We start from the raw sequence: 21,709 nt of genomic DNA on the forward strand, positions 1-21,709 counted from the left end.
CCATTGTGGGTGCTACACTAGGTTTCTGGTATTCTGGCGACGGGGGCTACTGTTCCCCAGGGAGAGGGCTGAGATATCCATAACCCTTCTACAAGTACAAGCAGAGCGAGGGAAAAATGACTGTCCACATGCCTCCTTAAGGGTCCTAATTTCTCTTATCTTCGTGGTCCTTACATGAAATGTACATTTGTGGCAGTAGGATCAATCTGCAGTCAGCTTCAGATGCCGGTCCTCTAAATATTCTCAACAGTGTTCCTCGAAAACTGGGTTCCAAAAATCTCTAACTCTTCCCTCCAGGGATTCCCATTTGAGTTCAAGTTCCCAAAACATCTCCATAATACTTGCAGGCTGATCGAACCTACTAGTAACAAATCTAGCAGCCCACACCTGCATTGCTCCAATGTATTCATTTAATTCTCCCTGGTGCACATCCCTGGCACTCTAGAATAGGTTACTCAAGAACAGGTCGCACTAGCACCCTATATGCTGTCGCCTTTACAGATGAACCACACTTCCCCAAAATTCTCTCTATAGACTCGAGTCAAGCATTTGCCTTTCCTACTACAATCCTTACATGCTCATTCTATTTCAGATCACTTTGCAATGTTACACCTCAATATTTAAACAACATGACTGTCAAGCAATGCACTACTAATGCTATAATCAAACATTACAGGTTTGTTTTTCTTGCTCATTTACATTAACTCATATATTTCTACTTTTAGAGGTAGCTGCTTTTCATCACACCAACTAGAAATATAGTCTAAGTCATACTGTATCCTCCTACAGTCACTCAGTGATGATACTATCCGATACACTACAGCATCATCTGCTAACAGCCACAGATTGCTGCTCACCCTATCTGCCAGATCATTTTTGTATACAGAAAATAACATAGCTCCTATTACACTTCCCTGGGTCACTCCTGATGACACGCTCATCATTGAGAACAACATACTGTGTTCTGTTACTTATGAGCCACTCATGAGAACCTATTCCATATGCTCGTATCTCCGTTAACAGTTTGTAGTGAGGCACTGTGTCGAATGTTTTTTTAGAAATCTAAGAATATGGAATCTACACCCTGCCCTTCATCCACAGTTCAAAGGATATCATATGGGAAAAGGAAAAGCCAAGTTTCACATGACACATGAGTGATGCTTTCTAAAACTGTGCTGACTGAAGGACAGAAGCATTTCAGTATTCAGGAAATTTATTACATTTGAATTGAAAATACATTCAGGAACTCTGTAGCAAATCAATGTTAAAGATATTAGTCTGTAATTTTGTGGATCGGTTCTTCAAACTTTCTTACATACAGGAGACCTTTACGCTTTTTTCCACTCACTTTGGACTTTGAGTTGGGCAGGAGATTCAAGATAAATGCAAGCTAAGTACAGAACCAATGCCATAGAGTACTCTTTGAAACCAACCTGGTGACACTTGTTTTCAGCTGTTTCCCTTGTTTCTCTATGCCAGAGGTACACTACCGCTCATTATTTTCGACACACCCTGCTATTTCAGATTTACAACACAAATCGAACATTATTTCTCACAAAATATTATTATATTAACTTCCACATATATAATACAATCGCAATCATTATATTTCACTTTCATTACAGTACCCTCCTTTGGATTTAATGAATGTCTCACAAAGTCGAAGCATGCGGTCAATCAGTTTTTGTAGGTATTGTGGATCTATATGATTCCACACATCCTTAACAATACTCCGGAGATATTCCTTGCTGGATATATTAACTTCCATGATATATCTGTACACTTTGTAAGTAGGCTGTTTATGTTTTCTCTATGTAAGTAGGCTGTTTATGTTTTCTCTATGTAAGTAGGCTGTTTATGTTTTCTCTATGTAAGTAGGCTGTTTAGGTTTTTTATTGGTAACGCCACCTCTGTATGACAATCACTGGCTGTGCTGTGGGCAGTCTGTGTCTGCTTTGCATTGTTGTAATACTCGCCATTGTAGTGTTAGGCAGCTGGCTGTGATCAGCGCGTAGCGTTGCGTAGGCAGTTGGAGGTGAGCCGCCAGCAGTGGTGGATGTGGGGAGAGAGATGGCGGAACTTTTATAATTTGTCATGAACTGATATATATATTATGACATGTGATGATATTAAGGTAAATACATTGTTTGTTCTCTATTAATATCTTTCATTTGCTAACTATCCCTATCAGTAGTTAGTGCCTTCAGTAGTTTGAATCTTCTATTTAGCTGGCAGTAGTGGCGCTCGCTGTACTGCAGTAGCTTGAGCAGCGAAGATTTTTGTGAGGTAAGTACATTGACTTTAGCAGAACCTTGCTTACAGAGGACGATAACTACGACAGTTCCACAGAATTATCTTACAGCAAGACGCGCATTTAGCGCTACAGGACACGCATTTGAGTGATTAATCTTATACTTAAAACACTTATTTTCAAAGATTTTTTAATTACAAAGAAAGTTTTCCGTGATATATTTCATTCCATTGGTGTAATCTGTAACACCTGAGGGTATAATTACATAAATCCTCAGGGGGGTACACGCCTACTTTGTGTACCATGTGTTTGGCAAGCACAAGGAACCCTAGCTAATATGGTATTTGCTTATACAACTTTACACATCGGTACCATATTTCTCTAACACAGAATTACACAGCTATCCGATTATTTGACAGAGAAACAAACATTCTTTTTACTACATCAGTGACACATGTTTACGCAATACAGAGTTGGGTAACTTCACACTTATGAAACTGTATTTTGTCTGTGCATTGTAAACTGTTCATATTTTTTTCGGAATCATTGTGATACTATGAGAGCTTTGAATGATGTATTTGGTAAAGGGATTATGATTTTTAAAGTACGTTTGAGGCAGATGACACTTTTGACATGAGCAGAGAATTTTTTTTAATTATTGGAGGAAGCTACGACGATTTTGAGATTTGACTGAGGTGTTATGATGTTATTTTTACGACGACGATGTGTATTATGCTGCTGAGGTATGTTTATGATTAATAGGCTGAGGCTATACGAGTTATTTGAATATGCTTCATATTTATAATGACGAAATATTGACGAGTGTCGATGGATACGTATATGTGTAATAAGGTAAGGAGTAATGAATAGTGGGTAGGGACTCTTGACTTGTGAAACAGGATGTTGGAAACCAAAGTGACCACCTGCACGTAATGCGTCGCGGGCACCCAGCTGTGTCAGACGCCTGGAGAAAAAGCCATTATTGCGAGCCCTTTTCAGCGGCACAGGTAGAAAAAAAAGGGGACGTGGGACGTGTCAAACACCTGGAGAACAAGCCATTAGGGTGTGCCTTTCATCGCTAATGCGACACCCTCGTTACTTGAAAACATATGATTACTCGCACTTTGTGCTAATTACTGAAATGCTTATGAATTGATGGGAAATATTCGTACATCTGCACACCTGATTACGACAAGCGTCTTTCTACGAGAGTTGAGAGAATTTCTACTAACTTATGAAATGTCACATGACTACTGAATGATATTTTTATGCTTTGGTTTGCGTAATTGCTTATTTCATTTGATACCTGTTTTTCAGCTGTGTTGCAGCATTGCTTTTATAAAATAAAATGCATTTGCTAATGTGAACACTTTCTGTCAACAGATCTATTAAATAATTATTTTATGATCCACATTCTTTAAAAAAAAGGAGCACTTGGAAAGGAAAGAACAATAAGAAGGAACTAATAACAGTAACACATAATTTTCTTTTCAAGTACATGGTAATATTTCTTTTTACAATCATTGTTGTGGTGCACCACTTTAATTACTTAGACATTAAGATGTGATTAGACATTTCCCTTATCTGCATTGTTGTTTTTACTGTAATATTTTTTCTTCTTGAGCTATGTCATGTTTAGATATAAGCTGCTGTTTGCCAGGCATAGTGCTACTGAACTTTAATTTGTGTTACTCTGCTAAGCCAATTTTACTACTCATTGATTTTTCATGTTGCTGCACATTGGCTCATATTAGTTGTAATTTTGCATTTTATCTGTTAATTTAGATTTACGGTAGCTTGCTTTGCAATTTTCCAATTTTTTGGTAATTGCTGTTTATATTAATTGTTATGTGATGCTGCATTGCCTCGTCCCTTAGTTTAGCATCTGAGCTCAGTAGATTTAAGTTAGCTTAAGAGGGGGTAGCCTCTAAGAGAATGAGTTGCGATGAATTGGAAGAAATGCATTGAGAAAACAGGTTTAGGTAGGATTTTCTTGGAAATAAATGTTGAGGTAAGAAATGTGTGAACATATAAATACAGAAAGCATGCTTAGATAGAATTTTTTTGGTGGAAACAAAGGATGAAATAAGAGGAAAGATATATGAAGTTTTGGGTTGGACTGCAGTACCAAATGTTACACTGAAAACGAACCCTGTCCTTTCCTATTGGTGTTATCCCACTATGTGTTTGTGTACCCTTGAGTATTTGTTTTCTTCCTGTCTCTGTGTACTGTTTCATAGAATTTTTTTCTCTTCTAATACTAAGCTATATTCACTATGAGGAGGAATACTGTTATCCTCAAATATAAGTTGCATTAATAATATGTTATTTTCTTTGTAAAGTTGTTTACAATTCTGTTCTGTTTCAATGTTCATGTGTGAAATTAATGTTTCGAAAACTATTCTCATTATTTTATGTATGTACTTATGTCACTATTTTTGTAACACTGATGTATATGTTTATTTCTATTCTTTTGTAAAGCCTGTACTACAAATGTTATCTGTATTATTATGTTTTTAATGATGTATTTTGTACCTTTGTAATTGTATTTTCATGTTATAAAATTGTAATTGTCACCAGTTCATGATATTATTAACTTGTTAGTTACATTTCACTGCACACGTTTCTGTTGGTCATAGTATATTGACAATATTTGAGAAGTAGGGTCTGTTAGTGTTTGCACGTGTGTTAATAATTCTGCAAGGGACTGGATAACAGCATTGCTGGTTCTAAGGACAATTCCAAAAACTTTGTGAGTGCACAAGTGGTGGTTTATGGACTTGCTATATTCTCTGCAAGAATCTTCGATGGTGATTGTGCACCTGCACAGTCGCAACGGATGGCTGCTGGCCGTCTCTACCAGGACTACAGTGGGTCTGCACCTCTGGTGGCCCACCAATACCATTATTTCTACAAGGACTGCAGTGGGTCTGCACCTCTGGTCGCCCACCAATACCACAATCTCTACCAGGACTCCAGTGGGTCTGCTCTGTGATGACCTACCTAACAATATTCTTCAAAACGTCGAATGAACTCTGCTGTGGGTTTGCTCTGTTGTGGCCCATTACCTGTCAGCATGTCAAGAGTCAGCACTGTCTTTCCGTTGGAAGGACAACACTACTTCTTCAAGACTGCATGGAAATCCACTACTTCTGTGTGCATTGTCTTTTACTGCTTGGACTTTGAGAAAAACTCTGCATTTTTACTGTGATGAACAATGTGGACTGTCTTTAAGGACTGTGAGAAATTTTGATCTTTTGACCAACATAATATCAATAAGTGTGTGCATTTGATTTCTTTGTTATTGTAATTATGAAAAATTTTATCAAATCATTATTGGCCACCGCCCAAAAAAATTTTGTAAAATTTTTTGTGGGGAGCATGGAGGCTATGTAAGTAGGCTGTTTATGTTTTCTCTATGTAAGTAGGCTGTTTATGTTTTCTCTATGTAAGTAGGCTGTTTATGTTTTCTCTATGTAAGTAGGCTGTTTAGGTTTTTTATTGGTAACGCCACCTCTGTATGACAATCACTGGCTGTGCTGTGGGCAGTCTGTGTCTGCTTTGCATTGTTGTAATACTCGCCATTGTAGTGTTAGGCAGCTGGCTGTGATCAGCGCGTAGCGTTGCGTAGGCAGTTGGAGGTGAGCCGCCAGCAGTGGTGGATGTGGGGAGAGAGATGGCGGAACTTTTATAATTTGTCATGAACTGATATATATATTATGACATGTGATGATATTAAGGTAAATACATTGTTTGTTCTCTATTAATATCTTTCATTTGCTAACTATCCCTATCAGTAGTTAGTGCCTTCAGTAGTTTGAATCTTCTATTTAGCTGGCAGTAGTGGCGCTCGCTGTACTGCAGTAGCTTGAGCAGCGAAGATTTTTGTGAGGTAAGTGATTTGTGAAAGGTATAGTTTAATGTTTGTCAGGGCCATTCTTTAGTAGGAAATTTTGAAAGTCAGATTGCGTTGCGCTAAAAATATTGTGTGTCAGGTTAAGGACAGTCTTGTATAAATTGTTTAAAGGGGAGTTTCAACTTCATCCCAGACTATTTCAATGGGATTACAATCAGGGCTTTGAGACAGCCATACCATATCATTCAGTACTTTCTGATCTTCCTTTGATGCAATGTAGTTCTACAGTATGCTGACCAATGTTTTGGGTCATTATCCTGTCTTAAGGTGAACCCTTTCCCTATTAAGTACAATCCACTTCGTATTGCCCGATACTGAAGTATGCAGTGGTACTGCTTCTGATCCATACACCCCTCTATTTTCACTATGTCACCAACTCTATCCCCAGTAAAACATCCCCAAACCATAATAGAACCTCCACTGTGTTTAACTGTAGGTAGAACACACTTCTGGACTACCGTTTGCCCTACAAATCGGCGAACAAATATTATCCTTCTGGTTCCAAAAATCTCTAACTCTGATTCATCGGTGAATAACACCTTCAGCCACTCTTCCAGTGTCCAACTACGGTGTTTTCTAGTCCATTCAAATCTCTTCTGTTTATCTATGGGCCTTAGAAGGGGTTTCCTTACTATGACATATCCTTTCAACCCGATTTCAGTCAGTCTCCTTTTTACTATTGCAACAGATATTGTTGTCGTGTTCACTTCTACCAATTCTGCATGAATTTGGGGCACTGTTTTAAATCTGTTTCTCTTACTGGTAATTCTGATATATTTATCTCACTTTTGGTTGTTTTACGAGGTCGTCCTGGTCATGGTATGTCCTTATTGCTACCTATTGTCTCCTGGCAGTGAAAGGTGTGTTGCACTCCCCCTACAGACACACTACACTGTTTCACAATTTGGCAAATAGAGAAACCTGCTTGGCTAAGTGCTACAATACCAGCCAGTTTTTCTATGGACATCTCCACTCGTGAAGCCATACTAGCAGTGTGCACACTTTAATGTCACGAAGGAACTGAAATGCAGGAACCACACGTTACGTATCTTAGCAACGCTTGTCATTCGCTGCGGACATCACATCACTACAGGGAAAATGCAGGTCCATTAATGCGGCATCTGTCGCCAAATAGGTAAACAAACGTATCAGATAGGTACATAATATTTATGTATACAACATTGTTTGTTGGATACTGTTGTATCTCTATGACCACAAACAAAAATCATGACATGTGTACAACTGTTGTACTATTCCTTTGCTTCGTCAACCGTACCCACGGTATTAGACCTTATCTACAGAATCTAGATGTCATTCATTGGGTGTACTGAAATTAATTAGCAGTAGTGTATCTGTTATTGTATCTTCCATATGAGGGTCTGTGCAGTGGTCAAACTATCTTCGAATGACTCTAAAACTGTCCTTATACAGGACCAGACAACTTCTCCATCACACTCTAATTAAAACTCAATCGAGAAAATATTCTTATCAATGTCTCTTCGATATATGTCCCACGAATTACTGAGCAGTACGTGTTGTTAGTGGGTGTCAATAAAAGGCAATGGAAATGCCTGAATTCTGTTGCTTAAATCGATCGGGTGAAAGCAGTTCGGAATTCTTGAAATCGAGGAGTCGGCCGATAGCATTTGTAGGGTTTGGAGGAGGAGGCTAGTGCTCTCTGGGGTGGAGCTGGTGTTCCAAAGTATTCACCATCAACAGTTACCTTCCAATCCTGGAAAGACTACAACAATAGGAGGTGTATTTCTGTGTGTAGGTGTGAATTCTGTCCAGTCATTTTGCGAACACACATACACTACATATGCGCATGCCTTATATCACATAGCAGATCCATAAATTCCAACTGTTTTCATGGAACCTGAGTGTGGTATTTTTCTGCAACTTTTTTCTTTCTGACTCTAAACTGTTCACCATTTTTGTCTTTGTGTATATTTTTGACACAAGTTGGTATGAACCAGCTGGAGTTGGTGTCATAAGTGTATGCTACGTACACAATCCAGTCCCACTGTTGAATCTCGGATTTATTCCCGACTGTAGTTAGATATGGGGCTTTCTGGAGACTTCTCACATTGTTGGGAGGCGAAGGCTATTTTAAAATGAAGACTGAAAAAGCCATTATTCAACTGAGATTCCATCCCACACCTCTCGGTTTTTAGGCATGCACTTTACCATTAAACCACCAGGTCCAACATGTGCTTGGATAGTTCACCTACAGATTGCAAATATATATATATATAAAAAATGTGACATATATGGTGATATCTTTTGATTGCAATTAATTAGAAACTTAAATTATTTACACAGTCAAGGAACCATAGAGCTTAGTACTTGACATAACTTTCATTGTCATACCTATACCTGCTCCTGAGGAAAAGGTGTCTTGACAGGCAGGCGAACAGCATACTGGGGCCAATAAATAGCAAAAAAATATTGCTTTATGTGACATAGTAAGAACTCAACAGTTTCTGGATTTTATTCCTTTACTTGTACTGTGAAACCGTGCTTCTTGCCAAATTTTACTATTGTAAGCCAATGTAAAGCATGCTATAGGATTTCGCGAGTGGGTTTGTGGGTGTCAAATATGTGAAATAAGTGGCCATACTGCACTGACTTGGAGAAGCTTAAATATTTTACACTGCCAAGGAACCATAGTAGCTGACAAAAAATTTCAACTTGGTACACTTGATACCTGTACCCATTCCCAGAAAAAAGGAGTCTCAACAAATGGATCAATGTTGGGGCCACTCCTGTTCCTTATTTATATAAATGATATGCCCTCTAGTATTACGGGTAACTGGAATTGTAAACCCTGACCTTGGTCAGACACTTAATCATTGATCAGATAATCAAACAAATATGAGGAGTCTTCTATTAAAAGAATCCACCGGTTTGGACAGTCACGTAGAGATTATCCAGGCGAAGACACCATTCGAATACGGTGGGGTGTCACGTAGAGTACAAAGGCGAGTCTGAGCACCTAGCGATGCACTGAATGAACAAACAAGCAACATATTCCACATAAGAAGGTGCTAAAATTAATTCTTTAAGGAAAGTTGGTAAATTGAAACATTTAACAGATGTCTTAGATCAACAGAACATAGTTATCACAGCCCTTCAAGAGTTAACCAGGACACTATCGAATCAGGGGGATATCGAATTTATAAGGGACCACCAGGAGAAAGGGTAATAGAAAATCTTTCCCAATTTGGTGCGGGTTTCTTGGTACACAATAGAATATTTGATTCCATTGACGATCTTTCGTCCAATTCCTCAAAATGGCATTATTAAGGTGGAAAACAAAAGATACACACTGATAAATATTCATGCTCCAACTAATGTTAAAAATAGAACTGACAAGGATGGAACAGAAAAATTCTAGGATGAACTTGATCAACTAGTAAGGACCATACTAGAAACTAACATTAAAATTCTGCTTGGATGCTTGGAGACTGTAATGCGAAGACAAGACGAGAGAAGGAATTTCGAAGGTGTGGTGGGGCGATGGCCAGCTCATAAACTTATGAACAGGAATGAGGAATGATTAATTAAATTTTATGCTACAAATGGATTGGTGTTTAAGACAACAAGGTTTAAGAGAAGATCACATAAGTTAATGACATGGAAATGTCCTAACGTCAAGCTAGTAGAGTTCCAGATAGATGTGGTGATGGATCAGAAATACCATAAGGAAGTCTATTTTAAGTGCTGCATGGCGTTGATGTTTATTCAGACCACCACATTTCTAAAATTAAAATCTAACTGACACCTAAAAGAAAAAGCAAACCTCAAAAGTTAGATACAAAAAGAACATATGATCCTAGTTATAATATTAATAATCAAATATATTACGAGAGATCAAGAATACCTTTAAGTGACAATCTAGAAGCCACTGTCAATTGATTAAAAGCCTTAGCTGAAGAAGTAGCTCCTGTATGGAAACGCAAGAAACATGCTTGGTGGAATGAGGAATGCGATGTAGTGATTCAATGTAAACATAACACCTGGTTAAATTACCAACAAAAGAGAACTGAAAGCTCCAGGGAGGAATTAATAAATGCTAGATGATCAACTGCCAAAGAAATCAGTTGGTTCAAAAGGCAATTTCATAAGGAATCGCTAAAAATCTATTGAGGATGCTTTTAATCACCACAAAACCAGACATTACTAACAGACATTCAAACAGTACCAGTCGAAATACACTCCACCTACTCTTATGCTGAAGGATACAAACGGAAAGGTAGCACACAACAATTATGACAATTCAATGATATTGGCTAAATATTTCAAACAGTTACTAAATAGTGTGGAACCTGAACATCATTCTGAATCTGACCCGTATCCAAGAAACAAAACACATTTAGAAAGACTTATACCACCACTTCCAGATGAAGTACAAGCAGCGATTAACTCACTTCAGAATTATAAAGCAGCAGGTGAGAACCAACTAGTGGCAGAACTTTGGAAATATGCAAATGTACAAATTATCCTGAACTTAAACATCTTACTGACATTTGGAATACTGAGAAGTTACCAGAGGAATGGAATGTTGCGATAATCCATCCACTACACAAAAAAGGAGATAGATTGGATCCAAATAATTATAGGGGTACATCCTGGCTGGATATTACTTATAAAATTTCTTCCAAGGTTCTGTATTTCAGAATTCATGAACAGCTTGATTGTGAACTAGGCGAATATCAAGGAGGCTTTCGTCCAGAACGAAGCTGTCCTGATCAAATTATTAGTCTCATATGGATAATGAAACATCAAAGGGTCAGGGACAAGAAACTAATGATCACGTTTGTCGATTTTAAAAAGGCCTACGATAGTATCCCTCGTGAATCTCTACTGTCAATTCTTAAAGAATTTGGTTTACATCAGAAACGTGTCAACCTCGTTGCAGTCACCCTTCAAAATACTAAAGCTAGAGTAAGGTTCAGAAATGAATTCTCTAACCCTTTTGAGATCCATACTGGTCTATGACAAGGCAATGGATCGTCTCCATTATTGTTCTATTGGGTGCTGGAGAAAATCATGTGTAAATGGAAAAAGATATGCCCACCACCTGTTAAGACTGGATGAAAGATTCAACTTAACTGCCTTGCATTTGCAGATGATTTGCCGCTGTTAGCAAACAATATTACTGAAGAAAAGGTTCAGACAGAACAAACAGAACGACTAGCTGCAAAGATTGGATTGCAAATTTCGTTTGAGAAAACAGAAATGATGCCCAGCTTTCTCGGTTGACACATCCCATATCATACTCCATAATGATCAAAAAATTAAAATAAAGTTTAAATATCTTGGTGAGATTATTACCTGGAATGTTAATGAAAGAGCATCAGTAGATAGTAGAACATTAGAACTTCAGTGAGCGCAGAGAACAATGTGGCCACCTACTAAAAACAATCTCTCTCAGTAAATGCTAAATTTCGACATTACTCCTCCATCGTTAAACTGGATGCAACATATGCAAGCGAAACACTATTCCGACCAAATACTCAAGCAACTGACAAATTGCAGAAAGTTGAGATAAGAATACTCCTAACAATTATCAGTAAGAAACATCAAGTTAATGGGCAGAGGAGACTTTTGCCAAATTCAGTAGTGTATAAAGAAAGTGAATCCATATTTGTTAAAATGCAGAAAATAAGGATTGCATTTTTCGGCCACATATCTCACCTTCCAAATACTAGAATCCTGAAGCAACTTTTTGACTACTTCTGGAACAGTAAAACCAAAAACATCTGGTTAAAGAAGTACAAAGTGATCTGGATGAACTGAACATCACCACACACCAAATTCAACAAAGTGAAGAGAAACTGCTTCTGAAGAACAAATACACACGGCTGAGATTCAAACCATCAGAATGGAAGAAATATGTCATACCTGCAGAAGAACGAGCAGCCAGATCACTGCGAATGAAGAAGTTTTGGAAAACGAAGAAATTGCTGACTGCTAAGACCTAAATTTAATCATTGTAGACTCTGTTGTATTATGTTTGATTTTAGTGCTCCAATGTGGGCATAAACTATGTAAATAAATAAATAATTATGGATAACTCTAAAATATTTCTGTTCCTGATAACACTAGCTTGGTAGTAAAGGATGTTGCGTGCAACATTGGCTCGGTTTCAAATAGTGCAGTTCATGAGATAAGTTCATGGCCTGTAGAAAATAAACTAACGCTAAATCACAGTAAGACTCAGTTTTAACAGTTTCTAACACAATTCCACAAAACCTGACATTTTAATTTCACAGAATGGGCATATGATTAGTGAAACTGAACAGTTCAGATTTCTAGGTGTTCAGATAGATAGTAAACTGTCGTGGAAAGCACACGCTCAGGATCTTGTTCAAAGACTTAATGCTGCCATTTTTATGATTCGAATGCAATCTGAATTGAGTGATCTCCCGACATGAAAATTAGTCTACTCTGCTTATTTTCATTCACTTATGTTGTATGGTATTATGTTTTTGGGGTAACTATTCCCATTCTAAAAGGATAGTTTTGGCCCAGAAACAGGTGGTTCGAGCAATAAGTCGTGTAAGTTAACGAACCTCTTGTAGACCCCCGTTCACAGGTCTGAGTATTTCGACATTGGCCTCTCAATATATATATTCCTTACTGTCATTTCTTGTTAACAATATTAGCTTATTTCCAAGAATAATCAGCTTTCACTCAGTTAATACTCGGCAGAAATCAAACCCGCATTTGGATTGGACTCCCTTAACTCTTGTGCGGAAAGGCGTGCAGTATACTGCTGCAACCATTTCCAAGAAGTTACCACTAGAATTCAAAAATCTAGCAGTAATCCATGCGCTTTCAAATCTAAACTAAAGAGTTTCCTCATGGGTCACTCCTCCTATTCTGTTGAGGAGTTCCTTAAAAATTAAGCTGATTCTTACGTTATATTGCTGACTGGGTTTACTGAAACTTATGGCTTGACGTTTTTCAGGCTCATACACATTTTATTTTTATCTGTTATTACTTTTATGTTGTAATGTCATGTACTGACACGTTACAGGACCTTGGAGATTTGCTCCTCAATTTGGTTTTACAGAACTTGACGTGTAAATAAATAAAATAAAAATGGTCGCGCGGGTAGGCAGACAGACGGACGAATAACATAGTGATCCTGTATGGGTTCCATTCTTATCAGCTGAGATACGGAACTCTAGAAATGAGGAATTGTGCAGTTTATTAATAATGTAAGGCACATAGGCCCACATTTTGCATGTATTGTTACATATTAGTACACATATTTTGTTTGTGTTGTATTATTGTTTATTTGAGGTATTCCTTGGGAGACGTGTGGCATTAGAATTTTGTCAGCAAATGCCTTTATGTCACACCAAGTACATGACAGAGCTTCCAACTCTACATGGATGTCTTAAGGAGCGCCTCAGAGTAAGAGATATCTAACACTGTCAATGAAAGCTTGGTTGGTTTGTGGGATTAAAGGGACCAGACTGCGTGGTCATCGGTCCCTTTTTCCAAAAAAAATTAAAACCGCCCAAAGAGAATAAAAAAAACAAACAGCAGAAAAGACGTCAGACGACACAGGATGAGAAAGACTCCGACAGAGATCAGACAAAACAAAGTAAAACACACAGAGTGTGACGGTGGTTGGCCGACCATAGAGAAAAAAAAGAGGAAAAGCCAACCACCAAGAACACATTAAAAACTCAGTTTAAAATCAGAGGCTAAAAGCCAGAATCAACGCTAAAAAAAAAAAACACTCAGTTTAAACTATAAAAAACCCCTGCCCGAATAAAACGCAAAACTAAGTCCACCATGGCAGAGTCATCTAGTAAAAGGGCAGGGAGCATGTCGTCAATGAAAGCTACACGCAAAAATGCTTCTGTAAAAACTTGTACAGAAAAGCTGACAGTGAGTACTAAAAGTTGCTCTGATGTATATACAGAGGTAGCATATAACAAGGTACTCTGTTATCTAATTCTGTCGATAACTATTTCCCAGTATGAAGGAGTAAATAATAATGATAAATAATAGTAAAGAATATAGTGAAAAGGAAAACACTTTAAGAGTAACAAAATTTTAATGGATTTTACATACAGCAGACTCTCTCACATGGCAGTCCTGGAGTGTAACATGAATCTGGAATGGAAGAAATTTGGTTTGACAGTTAAAATAGAAAATAATTACTAACACCTTGCTACACATATTTGTAATCAAAATTTACTATATTTTTGTCATCTCATGCCTTGGATTTAGATATCTGGACTGTACTGAAACTTATAATACATGAGGAGACTAAGTATTTGCATCAAGAAATTACTACAGGAATTTATTACCCTTTTCTGTTTGGACTTTGATCGTGTAGCAAATTTATCAAGACTGAAGATTATTTTATTACACCACTGGCTATTAAAATTGCTACATCACGAAGATGACGTGCTACAGGCGCAAAATTTAATCGACCGGAAGAAGATGCTGTGATACGCAAATGATTAGCTATTCAGAGCATTCACATAAGGTTGACGACGGTGGCGACACCTACGACGTGCTGACATGAGGAAAGTTGCCAACCGATTTCTCATACACAAACAGCAGTTGACCGGCGTTGCCTGGTAAAACATTGTTGTGATGCCTCGTGTAAGGAGGAGAATTACGTACCATCATGTTTCCGATTTTGATAAAGGTCGGATTGTAGCCTACCGCAATTGCGGTTTATCGTATCACGACATTGCTGCTCACGTTGGTCGAGATCCAATGACTGTTAGCAGAATATGGAATCGGTTGGTTCAGGAGGGTAATACGGAACACCGCACTGGATCCCAACAGCCTCGTATCACTAGCAGTCGACATGACAGGCATCTTATCCGCATGACTGTAGCGGATCGTGCAGCCACGTCTCGATCCCCGAGTCAACAGATGGTGATGTTTGCAAGACAAAAACGATCTGCACAAACAGTTCGACGACGCAGCAGCATGGACTATCAGCTCAGAGACCACGGCTCCGGTTACCCTTGATGCTGCATCACAAGCAGGAGCGCCTGCAATGGTGTACTCAATGACGAACCTGGGTGCACGAATGGCAAAATGTAATACAGAAAATGTTCGACTGCTGCCCTGGCCAGCACATTCTCCATATCTCCCACCAATTGAAAACGTCTGGTCAATGGTGGCCGAGCAACTGGTTCGTCACAATACGCCAGTCACTACTCTTAATGAATTGTGGTATCGTGTTGAAGCTGCATGGGCAGCTGTACCTGTACACGCCATCCAAGCTCTGTTTGACTCAATGCCCAGGCGTATCAAGGCCGTTATTACGACCAGAGGTGGTTGTTCTGGGTACTGATTTCTCAGGATCTATGCACCCAAATTGCATGAAAATGTAATCACGTCAGCTGTAGTATAATATATTTATCCAATGAATACCCATTTATCATCTCCATTTCTTCTAGGTGTAGCAAATTTAATGGCCAGTAGTGTACATGCGGAAGACAAATAAGGAATAAAATAACATCACTGTTTGTGGGAGCACCTTCCTACAAAGAGCAAGGGTAAGCTATTATCATGGAAAACCTGACAGTCTTATCAACTGACCAACACGTATTTTCAAAATTCAGGGTATCTGAGTAACTACTGGCTCTTCAGACTAGGTTTAGGCACTTGGCAGATAAAACATTTGGCACTGCAATGATTTAAGATTATATTTATTTTGGAAGTTTCATAGATGACAATACATTTGTCTCATTAACTGTAAGAGTCTGCTACAAGATGAGAAGTAGTTAGATTATCACAATGCGAACAAGACGAGTAACTGGCAGAAAGTTAAGGAGAAGTATTTTAGGCATATACGAACCGACATACAAGATGTAATTGGTATAAGCTGCCAAAAAAAAAAAATCATGTTAGTAAATCACAACCAAATGATTTAAAACATCTAGTAAAATGTTTGTCCATTTCCTACAAATGTTCCAGGGAAAAAAAAAAAAGTTCGGCTCAGGACAATGTTTTTGGAAAAGTTGACACTGGACAGCGCACACGGATTAGATGTGACTTGTGGAAACATTATGCATAGTAGACTGGAAGAATCCATTAAAGAGAATGAAAAACTAAGGTAGCCTGTCCCACACGTCCTCCAACACAGGTACGCTTATGCAAGCGATCGGTTCGCATTATTTACTGCTGTGCAGGGGCGGTGGCAAGGAGTTAGCTATGGGGCTATGTATTTCAAACACATTTCAACAAAAGAATAAGAGCAGCAAATTGCTTACTATCTAAACCAATAAATATCATTTAACTTAAACACGGCATCTTATTATTTATTAATATACACTAGATGATTATTAACTTAAAAAGGGCATCTTATTATTTATTAATATACACTGGATGATTATTAACGTACGAATACCACCTACAACAATCAAGGAAGCTAAATAGGCCTATGCTGGGTATGCCTACCAACACAAACTGCTGACCCCAGACAAAAAAATTCGAAATTGCCAGACATCTGGGACAAATCGTATTATTTTCACGAGCACACACATTCTGTAGACATGTTACCAAAAACTACTTTAAGCAACACCAAATTTTAACAATTTGTCGGTGGAGGACCCCAACTCTCGTTTAGTTAAGCGATATTCCATTCCCCCAAAACCCCCCTAGACCGACTTCTAGGATCACCCCTGCCCCTGCGCATAAAGATATAGCGAGAGTGAATCGGAAACAGGTAGGCAACAACAGATCGCATGGTAAACTAAATACTCATCACAGATTGAACCGTGTTTGATTCACGACAGAATAACTAATTTTCATAACGTGCACACGAGGAATGAACACAATCCATGCCAAGTAGTAGCAACACATTTTCAGTACCACTTTTCTGTAAATGTACGGGCAGGTATAATCGATGATTTAATTATTGGGCCTTACGTTTTACCTGCATGATGGATTCCTAACAATTACCGAAACTATCTAGAGGAGACATTGCTAACAACTTCATTGGAAAATGTTCCATTAGCCATATGTCACAATACATGGTTCCTCCATGGTGGTGCTCCACCCCACACTGGTCACACAGTATGGAGGTTTTGAATGGACGATTTCTAGGACAATGGATAGGATGTTTTTGTGCACATTGATGGCCAGCATGCAGTCCTGATTTAAATCCACTGGATTTTTTTTACTTTTCGGGCCCTATGAAGGGAATTACTTATGTCCAGAAAGTAAATAGTGTGGATGAACTTACACAGAGGATATTCGATGCTGCCAATACCGTGAAGGCATATGAGCACACGTGTGAATGAGTGTGACAAGACTGGGTTCGCCATCATGAAGCACGTGTTGAAATGAATGGCGGGCATTTTGAACACTGGTGTAACACTAAACAATGTAATGTGGGTTTCATTACAGTACTTTTGTAGCAAAGGGAAACAACCTGAATTTAATTTTCATTGCAGTTTTATTGTAAAAAGAGAAAACAGTTGATTGTAATTAATGCACAACAAATTATAATTGGTTCATTTTGTACTACGGGAAACACATTTTATTTTATGTAGCTTTTCTTTACTACCATGGCCTCCTTTATGGTAATGTTGTAAAAGAGAAAACATCTGGTTATACTTAATTCATTGGTTATGTAAAATGGATTATATGTTGTCAACCACCCAGTGACTGTTTAAACTGCTTGTTTCGGTAGTATTTTAATATCTAGACACCACGCAGCATTCTTGTACACGTCCAATGCTTACATTGCTCTGCTTCATCCATTACCTTTCTCTGACCACTGTGTCAATGTCTGTAATAGACAAGAAACGCTGTATGCCGTCAGATGACAATGTAAACAGAAGTGCATCAACTATCAAACCCACAAATATCTGCCTTTTAGGAGTACCAAAATAAAGAATGTGATACAGTGATATCTCAATAGATTTTTTTTGTCAAGCACAATGACATGTACCTGCTGTATAATTATGGCAGCTTCTATCATTTATACCCTGTATAAGTGTGACTGGATGGTGGCCTAAGGACTTTGTGCCCTGATTAGGAGGTACCATTTGTTAGGGTCTATTATGATGAACCAAATGATGTAAAAATTCATAGCGAATGTTAAAATTGCGAATGTTAAAATTAGTATTGAGGTCAAGTAATGTTTCTTCTTCCTTCTTTTCATTAAAAAAAGAGGAAGGGGGGTGAGCACCTACACAGTGTAGATTAATGTAGTGCGAAATCTTTCTCCCCTTGCTACAAGGAAGAACCTACGAGGGTAAGTCAATTATTATACACAAAGTAGTTATAAAATTTTATTGTAATCAAACAGGAAAGTTAACAAGAACATCATTTTTCGACATAGCCTCCTTGCGTTTCAACACACTTGGTCCATCGTTGTATAAGCCTCCTGATTCCCTCATAAAAGAAGGTTCTCAGTTAAGCTGTGAACCAGGAATGCACCGCTTCTTTCACTGCTTCATCCAAGGCAAATCGACGGCCCCTTAATGCCTGTTAGATTGGACCAAACAAGTGATAGTCAGAACGGGCAAGATCAGGATTATATGGAGGATGATCCAGTACTTCAAATTTGAGTTTCTGGGGCGTTTCAGCAGTGTGGGCAGCAGTATTCAGAAGGGTTTTGTCGTGCAACAACACAACACCTTTTGACAGCAATCCTCAGCATTTGGGCATTTGCTTCGAACTGCAGGCTTTAGCCTGGCAGTAAACATCTCACTATAATGTACATTGTTTATTGTTGTGCCCCTTTCCCCATAATGTTCCAGTATTGGGTCTTGTGCGTCGAAAAAAACAGTAAGCATCAGTTTTCCTGCAGACGGTTGTCTCTTGAACTTTTTCTTGCATGGCGAATTTGGTTGTTTCCATTCCACACCCTGCTGTTTACTTTCCGGCTTGTAATGATGGCTCCATGTTTCGTCACCAATAATGATCTTGTCTAAGAAGTTGTTCCCTTCATTACCATAGCAATCCAAATATTTTTTGCAGGTGTCCAACCGCATTCGTTTAGGCAACTGTGTGAGTTAATTTGGGACCCATCTTGCACAAACTTTATGAAACGCAAGTCTGTTGTGGATGATTACATAGGCAGAACTGTGACTGATTTGCAGACGATGTGCCACTTCATCGATAGTTAATCGTCTATCTAAGAGAATCATTTCACATGAATGCTCAGTGGTTTCTTCATTTGTGGCGGTAAACGGTTGTTCGGCTCCTTCATCGTGTGTAACACTTGTGCGACCATTTCAGAATTTTTTCAATCCATTCCTAGACACTCCGTTGTGGCAAAACACTATTCCCGTACTGTACTGAAAGTCTTCGATGAATTTCGGCCCGATACGCCTTCTGACCACAATAAAAGCATCACTGAACATTGCTCTTCTTTGGTGCAAATAGACAGCAGAGCAGCCAATGAACAAAGTATGCGTCATCAACGTAAAATGACAGTACTACCAAAATAAACAAAAATATAACTAAATTGTGGATAACAATTGATTTACCCATGTATCTAATAGTAATTAAACCCTTTTTTCTCTGCAGAGACACAATTCTTTTCCTTTTTCCCCTGCTACAGACACTGGCTAGTTTTTGGCTGGAATTGCTCAGAAGGGAGAGTCCTCCAGAAATGGTAATGCTAACAGTAATCAAAATGCTTGAAGAAAAGGAACATCCTCTAAGTCTTCTATGAGAGGTAAGTTATTATTTACTGATGTTGGTGCCTTAACAAGTGTAGATTAAGGTTTTTTGTGAATAAATGATTAGGTCTCTCCAACAACAAATTACATAAGAAGTTCTTATGTTGTATAAGTTAAAATGGGTTTTGTATATTTCATCTGCTACATGACAAAACTGGGATTACACTGTTTTATACTGGGTGCAGTAATATTAATTGGTATGGATTTTCAGGGAAGGTTAATTTAACTTACTTCACGTAGTTACATTAATTGCTTAACCTGGTTTAACTAAAAGATTAATGATTAAGCAAGACATGCTAACAGCTAATTGGCTCTCTTTGCAGTGTAGTCCACAGAAGTAGTGAAACAATGTCAGTACAAATAGTTTATGATCAGGCTTATTACAGTTTTACCACACTTACTGAAGTCAAGGAAAATAACCAGTTTCTGACCTTAAACATATTTTCTTCAATTCCTTTTACTTAAACTTTCATGTTAATTATGTCTGCTTTTTAAAAGGCACACGTTCCTGATACATAAGGTAAACATATGCTTTTTTTTCTTGCTATTACCATTTCTTATTATTTTCCTCATCATTACTATCATTTTCATTTTATTTTCAAAATTCACATAACCACTTGAGTCTTACGGAGAGCATGTTGTTTGTGAGCTGTTTGCATCATCATAGCTGTTTCCGCTATGTTCTTGACAAGTAACGGAAACAGATGTGATGATTAAAACAACGCACAAACAACATGCTCTCAGCAAAACTCAAGTGTACAAACAATTTTCTCAGTTCAAAATCAGAGAAATGGCCACTGAAGATCTGCCTCATTCCAATCGCCCTTCGACTGCTCGGAGCGAGGACAATGTCAGCAAAATGCGTGATCTGATTAACAAAGATCTATGCAGGCAACTGACCAATTTGAGGACATGCCAGGGTTGTCCTGGAGCTCAATTCAGAGCATTTTGACTGTTGATTTGGGGAGGTGTAAAGAGGCAGCAAAGTTTGTGCTGAAAATTATCACCACAGATCAAAAGGATCATCACGTTTGAGCCTGTCACAAACTGAAGGATACATTCAAAGACGATCTAAACTTTTTCAACAAAATCATCACAGGTGATGAGAAACAGTGCTATCAGTATGATCCAGATAGTACGCAATAGTCAATTCTATGGAAGTTAACTGGCCCACATTGTCCAGAAAAAGCTCGGCAAGTGAAATCGAACGTGAAGACACTGTCAAATTTTTTTTTTTTTTTTGCATCAAACGGATTGCACACTCATAATTTGTCCCTCAAGACCATACAGTGAACACCAACTCTATATGGAAGTTATGAAAAGTCTGCACAGGAGTTTGGTGTGAAAACGTCCAACTTTGTGGGATTCCAGTAATTGGTCCCTGCATCTTGTCAACACTAACACACACACACACAGCTCTCAGTGTTCACCAGTTTTTGTCCTCAGCAAAGACGACTACCTTGACCCTGTGCCTTATTCGTCAGATTTACCACCCTCTGACTTCTTCCTGTTCCTGAGGATAAAAAGAGACTCTAAAGGGAACTTTTCTGCCGATATCAAAGATGTAAGACGCAGTGTCACGAAGGTATTAGCACTTCACAAAGAGGATGAATTTAGAAGGTATTGCCAACATTGGAATAAACATTTGGACAAGTGCATTGATGCTAATGGAGTGTACCTAGGAGGAGGTCAAGGTTGTGTTTGAAAAACAATAAAGTAAATGCTTTCTACAAAGAAATTCCAGTGATTTTGGGGTCCCCCCCTTTTGTATTCACTAGTCCCACCCACCCCCCACCGTGTCACATAGAACTCCTAGAAACAGCTTCCTGAAAATGTTTATGCACCCTTCTA

Source organism: Schistocerca serialis, chromosome 11 (genome assembly GCF_023864345.2).
Source record: "Schistocerca serialis cubense isolate TAMUIC-IGC-003099 chromosome 11, iqSchSeri2.2, whole genome shotgun sequence".
Classification (NCBI taxonomy): domain Eukaryota; kingdom Metazoa; phylum Arthropoda; class Insecta; order Orthoptera; family Acrididae; genus Schistocerca; species Schistocerca serialis.